This window comes from Macaca nemestrina, chromosome 15 (assembly GCF_043159975.1).
Source record: "Macaca nemestrina isolate mMacNem1 chromosome 15, mMacNem.hap1, whole genome shotgun sequence".
Classification (NCBI taxonomy): Eukaryota; Metazoa; Chordata; class Mammalia; order Primates; family Cercopithecidae; genus Macaca; species Macaca nemestrina.
This window is the reverse complement of record NC_092139.1, coordinates 47,866,267-47,884,444: the sequence shown is the minus strand read 5'-3', so window position 1 is coordinate 47,884,444 and position 18,178 is coordinate 47,866,267. Positions and strand designations below refer to the sequence as shown.

Genomic DNA, 18,178 nt, shown 5'->3' with positions numbered 1-18,178 from the left:
ATTACCCCTTTTTGGTCTGTTTTCCAATAAAACATTATCTATAACAAGTAGCATCAAGCCCTTTTTTCAGAAAACTCTGAGTTCCAGAAAGGATATTGATTTATCTAACGGACTACAAGCTAAGCAGCAATGTTCGAACTAGAAAGTAGGCTCCTAGTGATTTCACACTTGGCAAAGTAGAACTGATGTACAGGAAGTAGATGTAGACTTCCGGAATTTAAGAAAACTACATTTCACAGAGGCAAATCCAGTGACAGATTCTGCTATGATCCAGTCAGTATATGTATTCAGGACCAGTAATGTCTTCATCCATACTTTAAACCCTAGTACCATCCATGCTTTAAACCCTAGTGCCACTCAATATATTTTCTTTCAAAAATAAGTTTCACAGCCAGGTCCAGTGGTGTGACCTGTAGTACCAGCTACTCAGGAGGCTGACACAGGAGGGCTGCCTGAGCCCAAGAGTTCAAGACCAACCTGGGAAGCATAGTGAGACCCCATCTCAAAAAATAAAATAAAAATAAGTGTCACATCACTCTGGTAGTATTTTCTTGTTGTTGTTGTTTGTTTGTTTGTTTTGAGATGGAGTCTCGCTCTGTCACCCAGGCTGGAGTGCAATGGCGCAGTCTTGGCTCACTACAACCTCCGCCCCTCAGGTTCAAGTGATTCTCCTGCATCAGCCTCCCAAGTAGCTGGGACTACAGGCACATGCCACCACACCTGGCTAATTTCTGTATTTTTAGTAGAGACAGGGTTTCACTATGTTGGTCATGCTGGTCTTGAACTCCTGACCTCATGATCCACCCGCCTCAGCCTCCCAGAGTGCTGGGATTACAGGCATGAGTCACCATGCCAGGCCTCTGGTAGTGTTAATGAAGCTCATAACATAAACCTATGAGAAATAATTACCTATCTCCCCAAATTATTAAAATATATGTGTATATAATATGAACTGTTTCCAATCTCCAGAAATGCAACAACAAAGAAATGTATCTAGTTTATAACAGAAATACATTCAGTGAATTCTTGGGTCATTTGGTGGCTGAAGATCCAGAACCCCTGGGTTAATTTAGGGATACTTGTTTCTCTTTGTTTTCTCTCCAGTTTCTCATCTTTTTTTCTTATTTCACTACTCTTCCTTAGAGGGTGGATAAGGGAAAATTTGTGAAACTCAAATCAGTCAGTTTTAACTCTTTGAGGCTATTACATATCATAAAATATAAACAAAGAGTTATATTATTTTCTTATTATTTGTAAGATTGTATTATCTGTGTTACATATCACCACCACCACTTTCCATTGATAATCACCAACTACTTCTTGGCATTTTTTTTTCTGTCTACCTCATCAGTTGAATTTTAGATCTGATCATTCTCAATCTGTCATTAAGCATACAAACACAATACTTCACAATGTAAATATAATTAGGATTCCATCATCTACTTTTAGCTTTAATAAATACATTCAAGGAAAACACCCAGGTATGGTAAAAGAAAAACAATTTGGTTAAAAGCAAGGGAAAATTAAAAACTGGAGAGAGAAAACAAGAAACACTGAGATGAAGATGATATGGTGAAGGGAAGAATTTTTTTAAAAGGCAGACAGTTGTAAATAAAATTAAACAAAACACACACCCAAAGATATTTTAAAAAGCTAAGCTTTCAGTCACGTTCAAAAGACAATGATGACACTGCTCTTCACAAGGAAATGTGGACTTCATGGGGAGCAACATACTAACAATAATTTATATAGCCGAAGTCTGAGGAAGCCAGCTGATAACAATGGCTCGAAGGACAATACTTCCCAACTCAGAAAGACAAGAAACCAACAGAATCATTTAGATTCTCACAAAATCAACCAAAATGTCCCTTTAACGTTCCAGTGCAAACTCTCTATAACTTCAATGCATATTCTGATACTTTTTCCTTTCAGCGTGAAGAGGACTTAAATTTCAAATCAATCAACTTACATTAAAATTTAATTCTCAAATTTACTCTTCATTAACAACCTAGAAAATAGTAAAAAAAAATTTAAAATCATCTATTCTAATGTGTATCTCAAACAAAACACAATTTAAAACACGTGGTGTCATAAATGACAATCTCCTTTAAAGACAGACTTACAAAATAAGCTAATGATGTAAGTAAGCCCTCTGTGTGTAAGGGAAGAGGATGGGAGTGGGTAATGAGGTAATAAGAAGTTAGGTCAAAACATCAATTATAGTTATACAGAAGAAAGAGATTGTGAATTAAATTTTAAAGTAATTCACTCTTCAAAATAATTTTTAAAAATAGAATAACTTATCAAAATTTATAAAACCAACTCCTACTACATTTTTGAATATATGTATCAGGTTTCTGGTTCAAAACACCTCTCAATTCTCTAAAACACACACACACATACATTAACACAAAAGTCAAAAGCCTTATGACTGCATTAGCATAATGCAAACTGTGAAAAAGTACTCAACAGAGAATTAAACCTAGCTACCTCAGGGAAAATGGGAGCTAAGGGGATAAGAAGAAAGGAAAAATAATTAAATTTTTATATATAAATATTTGATTTTTAAAAATTTATTATAAATGCATGTGTTACTTTTATAACAAAAAGGGTACTTTTAAAAGGAAAAAAATGAAACTATAAGGTTTCTAGAGGAATACATAGGGTACATATATATTAATACTCTTTAAGTAGGAAAGGTAATACCAAAAACCCAGAAGTCACCAGTGAAATGAGTAATAAGTATAGTGATCAAAAAAAAAATAATTATACTGCATTAAAAGTACCATAAAAAGTCAAAACCAAATAGGCATAAACCAGGGAAATATTTTCATTGGAAGTAAGACAAATTTCTAAAATTGACATTGTACACAAAAAATCAAGAAAAAATTATATAGTCTAACCAAAAAATTAAAAAGGCTATGTACAAGAAGGTATTGGCAAAAGAAACACAAACAGCAAGAAAACATGAAATATGAGCAATCTCATTCCCAACACAAGAAATACAAATGAAAAAGCCAATATATACCAGATAGATATATGGACCAATAGAGTTCAGAACTAACCCAAACATCTATGGTCTATTGATCTGTGAAAAGGACGTAAAAATCATTTAATAGGGAAATAACAATTTGTTCAATATATGGTGACAGGACAACTAAATATCTAATGCAAAAGTATAAAATTGAGCCCCTCCCTCATAAACATATATAAAATTCAAAGTGGATCAAAAATATAAATAAAAAGCTATAAAACTCTTAGAAGACATAGGGAAAATCTTAATGATTTTGGTTTCGGCATAAAGTTTTAGACTTGATTCCAAACACATGAGCAACAAAAACAACAGATAAATTGAACTTCATAAAAATTAATTTTTTTGCATATCAAAAGACACTATCAAGAAAATGAAAAGAAAATGCACAGAATTTGACAAAATATTTGCAAATCATATATCTGATAAGGGTCTAGGAGCCTGAAAATGTAAGGAACTCTTAGAAGCTTACAATAAGGCCAAGCACATTGGCTCACACCTGTAATCCCAACACTTTGGGAGGCCGAGGTGGGCGGATCACCTGAGGTCAGGAGATCGAGACTATCCTAGCTAACACAGTGAAACCCTGCCTCTACTAAAAAATACAAAAAATTTGCCAGGTGTGGTGGAACACGCCTGTAGTCCCAGCTACTTGGGAGGCTGAGGCAGGAGAATTGAGTGAACCCCAGGAGGTGGAGGTTGCAGTGAGCCAAGATGACACCACTGCACTCCAGCCTGGGCGAAAGAGCAAAACTCCGTTTAAAAAAAAAGGAAAAAGAAACCCACGATAAAAAGACAAACAACCCAATTAAGATTAAATAGATATACCTGAAAAACAATATACTTCCATTTGGCCAACAAGCAAATGAAAAGATGCCCAACATCATTATTCACTTGGAAATATAAGTTAAAACCACAATGAGATACTATTTCACACCCACTGGGATAGCTATAATTTTAAAAACAAGCAAATAAGTAAACAGAAAAACAAGAGCTGGTGAGGATGTGGAAAAACTGGAACCCTTGTATATTGCTGGTAGGAATGTGACATGGTACAGTTGTTGTAGAAAACAACTTGTTGGTCCCTTAGTAATTCTAAGGTAAAACATAGAATTACTATATAAACCAGCAATTCCGCTCCTAGGTACATATCAAAAAAAAATTGAAAATGAGTGTTCAAACAAATACTTGCACACAAATGTGCACAACAGCAATATTCACAACAGCCAAAAGGTGGAAACAATGCAAATGCCTATCATTGGATGAATGGATAAACACAATGTGGTATTTTTCCAAACAATAGAATATTAGCCATAAAAAGGAATGAAATCCTGATATAGGCTACTATGTGGATAAACGTCAAAAATATTATGCTAACTCAATGAAGCCTAAGAAAAGAAAGATGAATATTGTATTATTCCATTTATATGAAATATATAAAATAGGTAAGTCCATAGAGACAGAAAGCAAATTAGTAGTTGCCATGGGGATGGAAGGGAGGGGATAGTGGGGAGTGACAGCATAATTAATACAGAGTCATGTTTGGGATGATAAAAATGTTTTGATACTAGATAAAGCTGATGATTGCACAACAATGCACAACAATGTGAATGTACTAAATGCCACTGAATTGTACACTTTATAATAGTGAATTTTGTTATATGAACCTCACCTCAACTATATATACTTATACATTTGATATATATTTGATATATGATATCATTTGATATATTTATATATCTATATTTATACATTCTTATATATTATGTTTATAATATATAATATATAATGTATATTATATATTATATAATGTATATTATACATACTATATTTATATGTTATATAAATATATAAAATTATATCATATATCAAATATGTATCAATATATAATATATATAAAATTATATAATATATAATATATAAATATATATGAAAGATAAATATATATTTGACATATATTTACAGTAGTATATATTTATATATAATATCTATATTTATATATTATTTTATATATTATATAAATATATATTTATAAATATAAATATATTTATAATTTTAGACATATAATATATATGTAATTTTAAAAATAATAATAGTAATAAAGATATACAATAATATAATAAAGATATAATGTGTATATCAAATATATACATTTCATTGCCCAGGTAATAAGCATAATACTTCATAGGTAGTTTTTCGATCCTCACCATCCTCCTATCCTTCATCCCTTCACCCTCCAGTAAGTCGGCCCCAGTATCTGTTGTTCCTTTTTTTTTTTTTTTGAGATGAAGCTTCACTCTTATTGCCCAGGCTGGAGTGCAATGGCAAGATCTCGGCTCACTGCAATCTCCACCTCCCAGGTTCGAGCTGAGGCCTCCCTCTGCCTCCCAAAAGCTGGGATTAAAGGCTTCCACCACGACACGTGGCTAATTTTTTGTATTTTTAGTAGAGACGGAGTTTCATCATGTTGGTCAGGCTAGTCTTGAACTTCTGACCTCAGGTGATCCACCCACCTCAGCCTCCCAAAGTGCTGGGATTACAGGTGTGAGCCACTGCGCCCAACCTTGTTGTTCCCTTCTTTATGTCCCTATGTACTCCATGTGTAGCTCCTACTTATAAGTGAGAACATGTGGTATTTGGTTTTCTGTTCCTGTGTTAGTTCACTTAAGATGATGCCCTTCAGCTCCATCCATGTTGCTGCAAAGGGCATGATCTTCTTCTTTTTTATGGATATGTAGTAGTCCATGGTGTACATTACATTTTCTTTATCTAGTCTGTTATTGATGGGCACTTCGGTTGATTCCACATCTTTACTATTGTGAATAGTACTGCAGTGAATATATATGTGCATGTGTATTTGCGGTAGAATGACTTAAATTCCTTTGGGTACGTGCCCAATAATAGGATTGCTGGGGCAAATGGTAATTCTGTTTTAAGTTCTTTGAAAAATCTCTAAACTGCTACACAATGGCTGAACGAATTTGCATCCCCACAAGCAGTGTAAAAGTGTTCCCTTTTCTCTGCAACCTCACAAGCATTTATTTTTTGAGTTTTTAAAAAAGGCCATTCTGACTGCTAAGAGATGGTATCTTATTGCGGTTTTGATTTGCATTTCTCTAATGATCAGTGACGTCAAGCATCTTTTCACATGCTTCTTGGTCAAATGTATGTCTCTGTTTGAAAAGTATCTGTTCATGCCCTTTGTCCATGTTTTAATGGGGTTGTTTTATGCTTATAAATTTGTTTAGGTTCCTTATATATTCTAGATATTAGACTGTTGTCATATGCATAATTTGCAAATATTTTCTCCCATTCTGTAGGTTGTCTGTTTACTCTGTCGATGGTGTCCTTTGTTGAGCAAAAGCTCTTTAGTTTACTTAGGTCCCATTTGTCAATTTTTGTTTTTGTTGCAATTGCTTTTGGCATGTTTCTCATGAAATCTTTGCCAGGCTCTATGTCCAGAATGGTATTTCCTAGGTTATCTTCCATGACTTTTAAAGTTTTAGGTTTCACATTTAAGTCTATAATCCATCTTGCACTGATTTCTGTATATGGTATAAGGAAGGGGTCAAGTTCCAATCTTCTGCATATGGCTAACCAGTTATTCCAGCACCATTTATTGAATAGGGACTCCTTTCCCTTTTGCTTGTTTTTGTCGACAGTGTTGAAGATCAGATGACTGTAAATATGCAGCATTATTTCAGGGCTTTCTGTTCTGTTCCATTGGTCTATGTGTCTGTTTTTATACAGGAATTATGCTGTTTTGATTTCTGTAGCCTTGCAGTATAGTTTGAAGTCAGGTGCTGATACCTCTGGCTTTTATCTTTTTGCTTTGGATTACCTTGGCTACTCAGGCTGTTTTTTGGTTCCACGTGAATTTTAAAATAGCATTTTCTAATTCTGTGAAGAATGTCACTAGCAGTTTGATAGAAATAGCATTGACTCTATAAATTGCTTTCTGGAGTACAGTCATTTTAACAATATTGATTCTTCCTGTCCCTGAGCATGGAATGTTTCACATACATTGAACCAATCTTACATCCCAGGGATAAAGCCTATTTGATCATGGTGGATTACATTTTTGATGTGCTGCTGGATTCAGTTTGCTGGTATTCTGTTGAGGAATTTTGCCTCCATGTTCATCAAAGATATTGGCCTGAAGTTTTTTTTGTTGTGTCTTTGCCAGGTTTTGCTATCAGGATGATGCTGGCCACACAGAATGAATTAGGCAGGGGTCACACCTCATTTTTGGGGGGATAGTTTCAGTAGGAATAATAACCGATCTTCTTTATACATCTGGTATTTTGCACGTTCAGCTGTGAATTCGTGTGGTCCTGGACTTTTTATTGGTTAGCAGGCTTTTTATTACTGATTCAATTTCAGATCTTGTTATCAGTCTTTTCGGTGATTCACTGTCTTCCTGATTCAGCCTTGGGAGGTTGTATATGTCTAGGAATTTATCCATTTCTTCTAGGTTTTCTAGTTTGTGTGCATAGAGGTATTCACAATAGTCTCTGTGGGATCAGTGGTAAAGTCACCTTTGTCATTTCTGATTGTGTTTATTTGAATCTTCTCTTTTTTGTTTATTAGTCTAGCTAGTGGTCTATCTTATGATTTTTTTAAAAAAACTAACTTCTGGATTAGTTTTGCTTTTTTTTTTTTTTTTTTTTTTTTTTTTTAGCATTTCAATTTCCTTCAGTTCAGCTTTAATTGTGGTTATTTCTCCTCTTCTGCTAGCCTTGGGGTTGGCTTTTCCTTGCTTCTCTAGTTCCTCTAGCTATGATGTTAAGTTGTTAATTTGAGATCTTTCTAACTTGTTGATGCGGGCATTTAGTGCTATAAACCCCTCTTAACACTGCCTTAGCTATGTCCCAGAGACTCTGGCATGTTGAATCTTTATTCTCAGTAGGTTCAAATAATTTCTTGATTTCTGCCTTAATTTCACTATTTACCCCAAAGTTATTCATGAGCAGGTTGTTAAATTTCCGTGTAATTATATGGTATTGAGCGATTTTCTCAGTATTGATTTTTATTTTTATTACACTGTGGTCAAAGAGTATGGTTAGTATGATTTTGTTTTTTCTTTAATTTGCTGAGGATTGTTTTACGTCCAATTGTGTAGTTAATTTTAGAGTGTGTGTCATGTGCAGATAAGAAAAATGTATATTCTGTTGATTTTGGGTGGAGTATTCTGTATCCATTAGGTCCTTTTGGTCAAGCGTGAAGTCCAGTTCCTGAATATCTCTGTTTTCTGCTTTGATGATCTGTCTAATACTGTCAGTTGGCAGCAGGGGGGATTGTTTCAATTTCCCACTATTATTGCACGGTTATCTAAGTCCCTTTGTAGATCTCTAAGAACCTGCTTTATGAATCTGGGTATTCTGTGTTGGTGCATATATATTTAGGATAGTTATATCTTCTTACTGAATCGAGCCCTTTACCATTATGTAATGCCCTTCTTTGTCTTTAAAATTTGTTGTTGCTTTCAAGTCTGCTTGGTCTGAAATTCGAATAGCAACTTTTGCTTTTTTCTGTATTCAATTTGCTTGCTAAATTTTTCTCCATCCCTTAACTTTGACCCTACTGTGTCACTGCATGTGAGATGAGTCTCTTAAAGATAGCATACCATTGGGTCTTGCTTCTTTATCCAACTTGCCACTCTGTGCCTTTTAATTGGGCCATTTAGCCCATTTACATTCACAATTTGTATTCATATGTATGAATTTGATTCTGTCATCATGTTGCTAGCTGGTTGTTATGCACCCTGTTTATGTGGTTGCTTTATGGTGTCGTTGGCCTATGTACTTTAGCGTGTTTTTGTAGTGGCTGGTAATGGTCTTTCCTTTACATATTTAGTGCTCCCTTCAGGACCTCTGATAAGGCAGATCTGATAGTAATAAATTCTCTTAGCATTTGCTTGTCTAAAAATGATCTTATTTCTCCTTCACTTATAAAGCTTAATTTAGCTGGATATAAAATTCTTTTATTTATTTTTTATGAGTATAGGCCCCCAATCACTTCTGGCTTGAAGGTTTTCTGCTGAAAGGTCTGCTGTTAGCCTGATGGGGTTCCCCTTATAGGTGACCGGCCCCTTCTCTCTAGCTGCCTTTAACATTTTTTCTTTTATTTTGACTTTGGTGAATCAGGTGACTATGTGTCTTGGGGATGGTCATCTTGTGTAGTATTTCACCAGGGTTCTCTGCATTTCCTGAATTTGAATGTTGGCCTCTCTAAGGAGGTTGAAGAAATTTTCATGTACCATATCCTCAAATATGTTTTCCAAGTGGCTTGCTTTATCTCCTTCTCTTTCAGGGACACAAATGAGCCATATATTTAGTCATTTTACATAATCCCATATTTCTCAGAGGTATTGTTCATTCTTTTTTTATTTTTGCCTGAGTTATTGCAGAGAACAGGTTTTCAAGCTCTGAGATTCTTTCCTTGGCTTTATTGATTTTGCTGTTAATACTTGCAATTGTATTCTGAAATTCTTGAATTGAGTTGTTCAGCTCTATCAGCTCATTTTGTTTCTCTTCTTAAAATGGCCATTTTGTCTTTCACATCCTATATTGTTTTATTGTGTTTCTTAGAATCCTTGGATTGGAATTCAGCTTTCTATTGAATGTTGATAATCTTTATTCCTATCCATATTCTGAATTCTATGTCTGTCATTTCAGGCATTTCAGCCTACCTGAAAACCATTGCCAGGAAACTAGTGCAGTCATACGCAGGTAAGAAGACACTCTGGCTTTTTGAGTTGTCAGAATTCTTGTGCTGGTTCTTTCTCATCTATGTGGGCTGATGTTTCTGTTCCTTCAATCTTGGAAGTTTTTGTCCCTTTGGATGAGTTTTGTTTTGTTGTTTTTGTTTCTGTGTTGGGGTTGCTGTTGTTGTTTGTTTTGCTTTTATCTTCTTCGATGTCCTTGGGGGTTTGATTGTGGCATAAGGTGGGTTCTGTTTACTGGCTTTGTTTCTGGTAAAATTTTTGTTGGAGGGAGTAATCAAGGGTATCTCAGCACTCCTGGGCTGCCTGCTCTAACTCAATGGGGTTGCTATCGATTCCCTGGCTTTGTTTTCCCCTCTGCTTCAAGGTTCGGAATCTGCTGCACTGGAAAAGCCAAGATGTTCCTAGATTGCTGGCCACAACATTCAGAAGGGTGATGCCAGCCAAAGTGCTTTCTTAGGCAGTGGCAAGGGGATCTGTGCTCGGTCACTCATGCCAGCAGCAGTGGCAGTGCAGTGGGTTGGATACTGGTTGGCTGGGGCGGGGTTCTGGCACACCTGGGGCTGCCAGCTCCATGTCAGCAGTGGCAGCAATGGAGGTGGGTGAGTGAGGTGGGAGAGGGGGAGCTGAGCAACTGGGGTCCATGTGCAGTGGTGTCAGCACAGGGACAGAGCACTGGCGAGCATAGGACTGCCTACCTCTGTGTGCTGATTCTTGCCAGCGGCAGTGGTGGTTTTGGTCAGGGAACAGGGCTGCCAGTGTCTGGGCATGTTTGCACTGGAAATGGTGGTGCAGCAGCATGGCAGCAGGAGAGGTAGGCAAGCTCCTACCAGCAGCAATGGCGTTGTGGGGTGCATGCGCACCCACATGCCGGTGGAGAAGGGGAGGTGAGGTCTGCCTACACATGTGTCCCAGCAAAGCATTGGGGGTGGCCGCGGGTAAGTACATGGAACCAAAAAAGAGCCTGCATTGCCAAGACAATCCTAAGCCAAAAGAACAAAGCTGGAGGCATCATGCTACCTGACTTCAAACTATACTACAAGGCTACAGTAACCAAAACAGCATGGTACTGGTACCAAAACAGATATACACCAATGGAACAAAACAGAGCCCTCAGAAATAATACCATACATCTACAACCACCTGGTCTTTGACAAACCTGACAGAAACAAGAAATGGAGAAAGGATTCCCTATTTAATAAATGGTGCTGGGAAAACTGGCTATCCATATGTAGAAAACTGGCTATCCATATGTAGAAAACTGAAACTGCATCCCTTCCTTACACCTTATAAAAAATTAATTCAAGAGGGATTGGAGACTTAAATGTTAGACCTAAAACCATCAAAACCCTAGAAGAAAACCTACGCAATACCATTCAGGACACAGGCATGGGCAAGGACTTCATGACTAAAACACCAAAAGCAATGGCAACAAAAGCCAAAATTGACAAATGGGATCTAATTAAACTAAAGAGCTTCTGCACAGCAAAAGAAACTACCATCAGAGTGAACAGGCCACCTACAGAATGGGAGAAAATTTTTGCAATCTACCTGACAAAGGGCTAATATCCAGAATCTACAAAGCACGTAAGCAAATTTACAAGAAAAAATCAAACACCCCATCAAAAGTGGGCAAAGGCTATGAACAGACACTGCTCAAAAGAAGACATTTATGCAGCCAACAGAAGCATAAAAAAATGCTCATCATCACTGGCTATCAGAGGAACGCAAATAAAAACCACAATGACATACCATCTCACACTAGTTAGAATGGCCATCGTTAAAAAGTCAGGAAACAACAGGTGCTGGAGAGGATGTGGAGAAATAGGAACACTTTTACACTGGTGGTGGGACTGTAAACTAGTTCAACCACTGTGGAAGACAGTGTGGCGATTCCTCAAGGATCTAGAACTAGAAATACCATTTGACCCAGCCATCCCATTACTGGGTTTATACCCAAAAGATTATAAATCATGCTGCTATAAAGACACATGCACATGTATGTTTATTGTGGCACTATTCACAATAGCAAAGACTTGGAACTAACCCAAATGTCCATCAGTGACAGACTGGATTAAGAAAATATGACACATATACACCATGGAATACTATGTAGCCATAAAAAAGGATGAGTTCATGTCCTTTGTAAGGACATGGATGAAGCTGGAAACCATTATTCTGAGCAAACTATCACAAGGACAGAAAACCAAACACCACATGTTCTCACTCATAGGTGGGAATTGAACAATGAGAACACTTGGACACAGGATGGGGAACATCACACACCAGGGCCTGTTGTGGGATGGGGGCGGGAAGGGATAGCATTAGGAGACATACCTAATGTAAATGACGAGTTAACAGGTGCAGCCCACCAACATGGCACATGTCTACACATGTAACAAACCTGCACATTGTGGACCTGTACCCTAGAACCTAAAGTATAATTATAATAATAATAATAAAAAGAAAACTCACTGCCCCATTGAAGGAAATGAGCAGGAAAGCTGGCCAGGGTCATGAGTGGAAAAGAGTTACCCACAGGAAATTAGAATCCCAGTCTCCGGTATACAATTAAGTATAAGGTCTAAAGTTTCATACATATATAGCATAGGAATTACAAATGAAAATTCAACTAAAAAACTGGTCTAGAATCAGAAATATCCCTGGAGTCAAATAAAATCTAAAAATATCTTACAAAATACATCTACAACTCCCAACATACAGAATTCCCATGGAAAACAATCTTTATTGATGGCAAGCATAGTAAGAAAAAATTAGAAGCCATACCAACAGAAAAAGTTACTTGCTAATGAACAGAAGAAATTATATCCTAAGAAATAAAACCAAAACAATCTGAGTATTAATATAAGCATATTTAAAACGTTTTCGTAAGGGTATATAAATCAAGGAAAAGACAATGTAAAAAGGTGAATTCCAGAAAGAACTTTAAAAAACTAGGAAGAAACTCAATAAAAGAATTAATAGAACTACAAATTAGACTTAGCTAAAGAGATCTATGAGGCAGATACACAATAAGGAAAGAAAAATGATAAAAACTATGAAAGAGAAATTGATTTGAGGTACAAGAATGAAAAGATGAACCATTTGTCTCATAGAAGTCCACTAGGTGAGAAAAAAAGAGAATGTGCAGAGATAATATATACAAAGAATGTGGCTGATATTCTCTAACAACAACAAAAAAGAATCATCAGATTGAAGAAATAGGAGATTGTATCTATATACATATACATTACATGCACATAAATCCACAGGTATTCATAATTGTAATGAAATTCTATAACAACAAAGACAAAAAGAAAATATTTAAAGCTATCAGAGAGATATGAGAGCTTGTTATAGGGGAGGTAACAATTAGACTAACACTTCTCATCAGCAACAACAGATGCTACTAGATTATGAAATATTATCTTCTAATTATTGAAGAAAACTAACCATCCAGCAGGAATTCTATACCCAGAATTCTATACTTGAATCTAAATTATTAAAGAGTAAGGATAAAATAAAGAAATTTTCAGACATACAAAAATTAAGAGTTTATTACACTCTCACTAAAAACGAATTTTGGCAATAAAGAAAGAATTAGATCCAAGAAAAATATTTATTATAGAAATTTATAATAAATGCTGATTTTTTAAAATAACTGACATTTTGATTGGAAATAGTTTAAAATATGATGTATCTAAAATACTAAACATGATGGTTGATACAAGAAGGCAGAATGAATTTAAAGCATTAAACTAGTAGAGGCAATGGACAAAAGTACGAACTAAATGAATATACACCTAATTCATAAATGCAGTAGCCTCTGGAAGGAGAGGGCAGTTGTTGGAACTAAAGAAGTAACAGAGTGGACTTCAACCTTATGTTTGACATCAAATTTTTAATAAAATATATTAAGCAAAAAAACCAAAAACGTTAATTATGTTGAGTAAATAAATGTTTGTTAATTTGATTCTTTTATTTTAGTATTTTCTAAATATTAAATGCAAGGTGGCAGATGTAGAATTTTTTTTGCTTTATGTTTTAGAGTAAGCAAGACTACTACAAGGTATCAAGCAAAGAGTATAAAAGTGTTCTCATTTGCTTTGTCTTCAAAGCAACACTACTATAATGTCTTAAGCGAAGACCATTCAAGTGTTTTGATTCTAAAGCTCATAAAGCTTCAAGAATTACATAAACTGGAAGGGTTCTAATGTACGGTTGATTTATCACTTAATCAATCATAAATATGAAATCAAACTACTGTTTCATTTTTTACCACTACAAGGAACGACTAGTACAATTTTACACCTTGACATTGAAATTATGGGATGTAAGCACAAGCAAATCAAAGCAGTGTGGATTTCATTTCAAAAATACACATGAACTTCCCATTTAGAAATATAAAAAATATGTAATATGAATATTTCCAAATGTGTATGAAGGGGTTCTTAGGAAACATGGTCATACCAAGTTGGTTATTTTTCTTCAGTCAAGCCTCTCAGTTTAGGACATTTACACACCAGTGGGTTAACTGGCAACTAGTCCATGAGCAGTATGTCAGTTATAATAAAAAAGAGTAATACTATAAGTATGTTTTTCCATGTATTATTTTCTTTTCCAGAAGAAAAGTGAAACCTTATAAAAGATGGGATAATTTCAAATAGCTATGTTGTTCATGCTCTTGTAAATGAGGTCTGCAACTTTTAAAACCAAAATGGAGTGTGAATGTCCCAGTAAATCTGCATCAGATATGATTCAGCTTGAAAGGAAATATCAAATTCAAGTAGTTAAATGAATCGTGAAAAAAGTGTAATCTACCCAGACCACGTTATGCAACTGCTCTAGTTGTAGAAGTCTATGTATAGAGCAAAACAACTCCCTTATCATTTCTAAAAATAAATGTAGTTGGATGTTCCTCTACAGCTGGATGAGGTATTTCTTCATAATATCTTTCAAGGCATTTTAAGGGCAAAAAATGAGTCATGTTAGTTAAGATTGGAGGTAACATAGCTTAGCAGTTCAGAGAGGATACTCAGGAGTTCTACTGCCTGATGTTTGAATCATGGTCTCCCTACTAGCTGTGTAAGCTTATACAAGCCTCTTAACCACTGTGTGCCTCTGTTTTAAAATCTACAAAATGGGAATATGTGTGTATGTATACGTGTGTGTGAAAAATAGATGTCATTATGCAAAATATTTCAATGTACAATCAACATCTCTTTCATATTTTAAGAACTGTAATTGAAATATTTTCTGCTATAATTTTAGGCTTTACTAAGTTAAATCTACAGCTGTTCATAATATAAATTTTATCCCCTTCACATTTGAAAATATTAGTCTGGAGATGTGGCTTTATGTAGGATTATATAACTAGATACCTTTTTTAATCTGCCTGGAGCAGTATGACTCCTCTGTTTAGACTACTCTTTTACCAAGTTCCAATTACCACCTATAAATAGAAACAGTGTGGGCCTCTTTTTTTCACATTAAAAATGAACCTGAAGAGTAAAACTTGGTTAAAAAAAACAATTACTTTGACCCATATTTGACTTTGAAAACATAATAACCAGTTCATTAATGATGCACTAAAATAGCAAATATTTAAGCGCTCTGTATATCCAAAACGATGAGCAAATAGTGAAGCAAGAATATCTGAGGTGATGAATAATGCTGATCTCCCAAAGAAAGGGAGAGGCATCCACTCTTGGAGTGCTAGATCTTTTTGACAAGAATGCAGCTTAACTCTAAGGTTCAAAAGTCTGTATGCATGTGTGTGTCTGTCTGTTTGCGATGGGTGTGCATGTACAGAGATATGAGGTGGGCTATTGGCAAAAGACAGAAAGAACTAGAACAACAGAAACCATTTCATCTGCAAAGAAACAAAGGATATAATAATAGAGCATATATAGCACAGAAGACAGAAAAAGCATGCTGAGAACTTAAATCATCTAAAACAACTAAAATAGTTTAAATAGGATAATGTTTAATTTAAGATCATTTTCTAATTTTGTTTCAAAGTATAACCATATACGAAATATGAACTTATAGTAAAATAACAGATGAACTAAGAATAACTAATGTATACCCAAGAACAATTAAGAGTGCATAAAAAAATGTGTGGAAAACCTTGGAATTATATGAATATCATTTTTAAATTGTTTAAATTCAAATATTAAGTCACTGAAGAATTATGGAAAAGGACATATGAACAATCAATAGAATACATGGTTTTTTAACTTTTTTTTAATTGATGCATTTTTAGTGAGTTTTATTATTGCTTTTATTTTTAGTAGTGGAGTTTTAAGTTTTGACAAAAATTGGTCATAAAGTACAGAGTCCCCATATATCCCCTCTCCCCTGTCCAAAGTTGGCCCTATTGTTAACATCTTGCATTGCCGTGGTACATTTGTTACAACTGATTTATCAATATTGATACATTATTATTTATTAAAGTCCAGAGATTACATGAGGGTTCATTCTTGTACAGCTCTGTGGGTTTTGCAAATCCATAAGATCATATATTTACCTTTAGAGTTTCATACAGAATAATTTCACGGCCCTAAAACTGCCATATGCTCAACCTATTCACTCCTCCTACTCAACTCCTATCAACCACTAATCTTTTCATTGTCTCCATAGTTTTGCCTTTTCCATAAAGTCATATAGTTGGCATCAGGCAGTATATAAAGGCTTTTAAGACTGGCTATCTTTCACTTAGTAATAGGCATTTAAGGTACCTCCATGTCTTTTCATGACTTGGTAGCTCACTTCTTTTCTTTTTTTCTTTTTTCTTTTTTCTTTTTTTTGTTTTTGTTTTTGTTTTTTGAGATGGAGTCTTGCTTTGTCTCCCAGGCTGGAGCGTAGTGGCGCAATCTCGGCTCACTGCAAGCTCTGCCTCCCGGGTTTGCGCCATTCTCCTGCCTCAGCCTCCTGAGTAACTGGGACTACAGGCGCCTGCCACCACGCCCCGCCCGTATTTTTTGTATTTTGTGTGTGTGTGTGTGTGTGTGTGTGTGTGTGTATTTTTAGTAGAGACGGGGTTTCACCACGTTAGCCAGGATGGTCTCAACCTCCTGACCTTGTGATCTGCCCGCCTCAGCCTCCCAAAGTGCTGGGATTACAGGCATGAGCCACCACGCCCAGCCAGCTCATTTCTTTATATCACTGAATAAGACAGGCATACCTCATTTTAATGTGCTTTACTTATTGTGCTTTACAGATATTGAATGTTTTACAAATTGAAGGTTTGTGGCAACGCTGCCTCACGCACATCTATCGGCACCATTTTCCCAAGCGGATGTGCTCACTTAGTGCCTCTGTGTCAGGTTTTGGTGATTCTTACATTTCAGACATTTCCATTATTATTTTATCTCTTATGGTGATCTGTGATCAGTGACCTTTGATATTTAACTGTAATTGTCTTGGGGCACCATAAACTTACCAATATAAGACAATGAACTTAATCTATAAATGTGTTTTCTGACTGCTCCACTGACCAGCTATTATCCTTATCTCTCCCTCTCCTCCAGCCTCCCTATTCCCTCCCTGAGACACAACAATATTGGAATTAGGCCAATTAATAAACCTATAATTGCCTCAAAGTGTTCAGCTGAAAGAGTCTCACTTTCAATCTAAAGCTAGAAATGATGAAGCTTAGTGAGGAAGATATGTCAAAAGCCAAGGCCAGCTGAAAGCTAGGCCTCCTGTGCCAAACAGTTGACTGAATTGTAAATGCAAAGGAAAATTTCTTGAAGGAAACTGAAAGGTCCACTCCAATGAACACACATTTGATAAGAAAGTGAAATAGCCCTATTGCTGATGTGGAGAAAATTTGAGCAATCTGGATAGAACATCAAACCAACCATAATATTCCTTTAAACTAAAGCCTAATCCAGAACAAAGCCCTCAGTCTCTTTAATTCTCTGAAGGCTGACAGAGGTAAGGAAGCTGCAGAAGAAAAGTTGGAAGCTAGCGGAGGTAGGTTCCTGAGGTTTAAGGAAAGAAGCCGTCTCCATGACATAAAAGTGCAAGATGAAGTAGCAAGTGCTGATGTAGAAGCTTCAGCAAGTTATGCAGATCTAGCTAAGACAACTGATGAAGGTGGCTATACTAAACAAGAGATTTTCTGTGTAGGCAAAACAGCCTTATTTTGGAAGATGATGCTATGTGGGACTTTCACAGCTAGAGGGGAGAAGTCAATACTTAGCTTCAAAGAGTTAAAGGACAGGCTAACTCTCTTGTTAAGAGGTAAAGAAGCTTGTAACTTTAGTTTGAGGCCAATGCTTATTTAACATTCTAAATATCCTAGGGCCATTAAGAATGATGCTAAATCCACTCTGCCTGTGCTCTATAAATGGAACAGCAAAGCTTGGATGACAGCACATTTGTTTACAACATGATTTACTGAATATTTTAAGATT

General features: G+C 35.8%; 1 protein-coding gene across 14 annotated transcripts in view; it reads right to left on the bottom strand.

The window, feature by feature from the left end:
- The window catches only part of LOC105481485 (mono-ADP ribosylhydrolase 2), a 2,105,812-nt gene that overhangs the window by 1,841,543 nt on the left and 246,091 nt on the right, over nt 1-18,178 (bottom strand). The gene's annotated exons all lie outside the window — the stretch shown is intronic.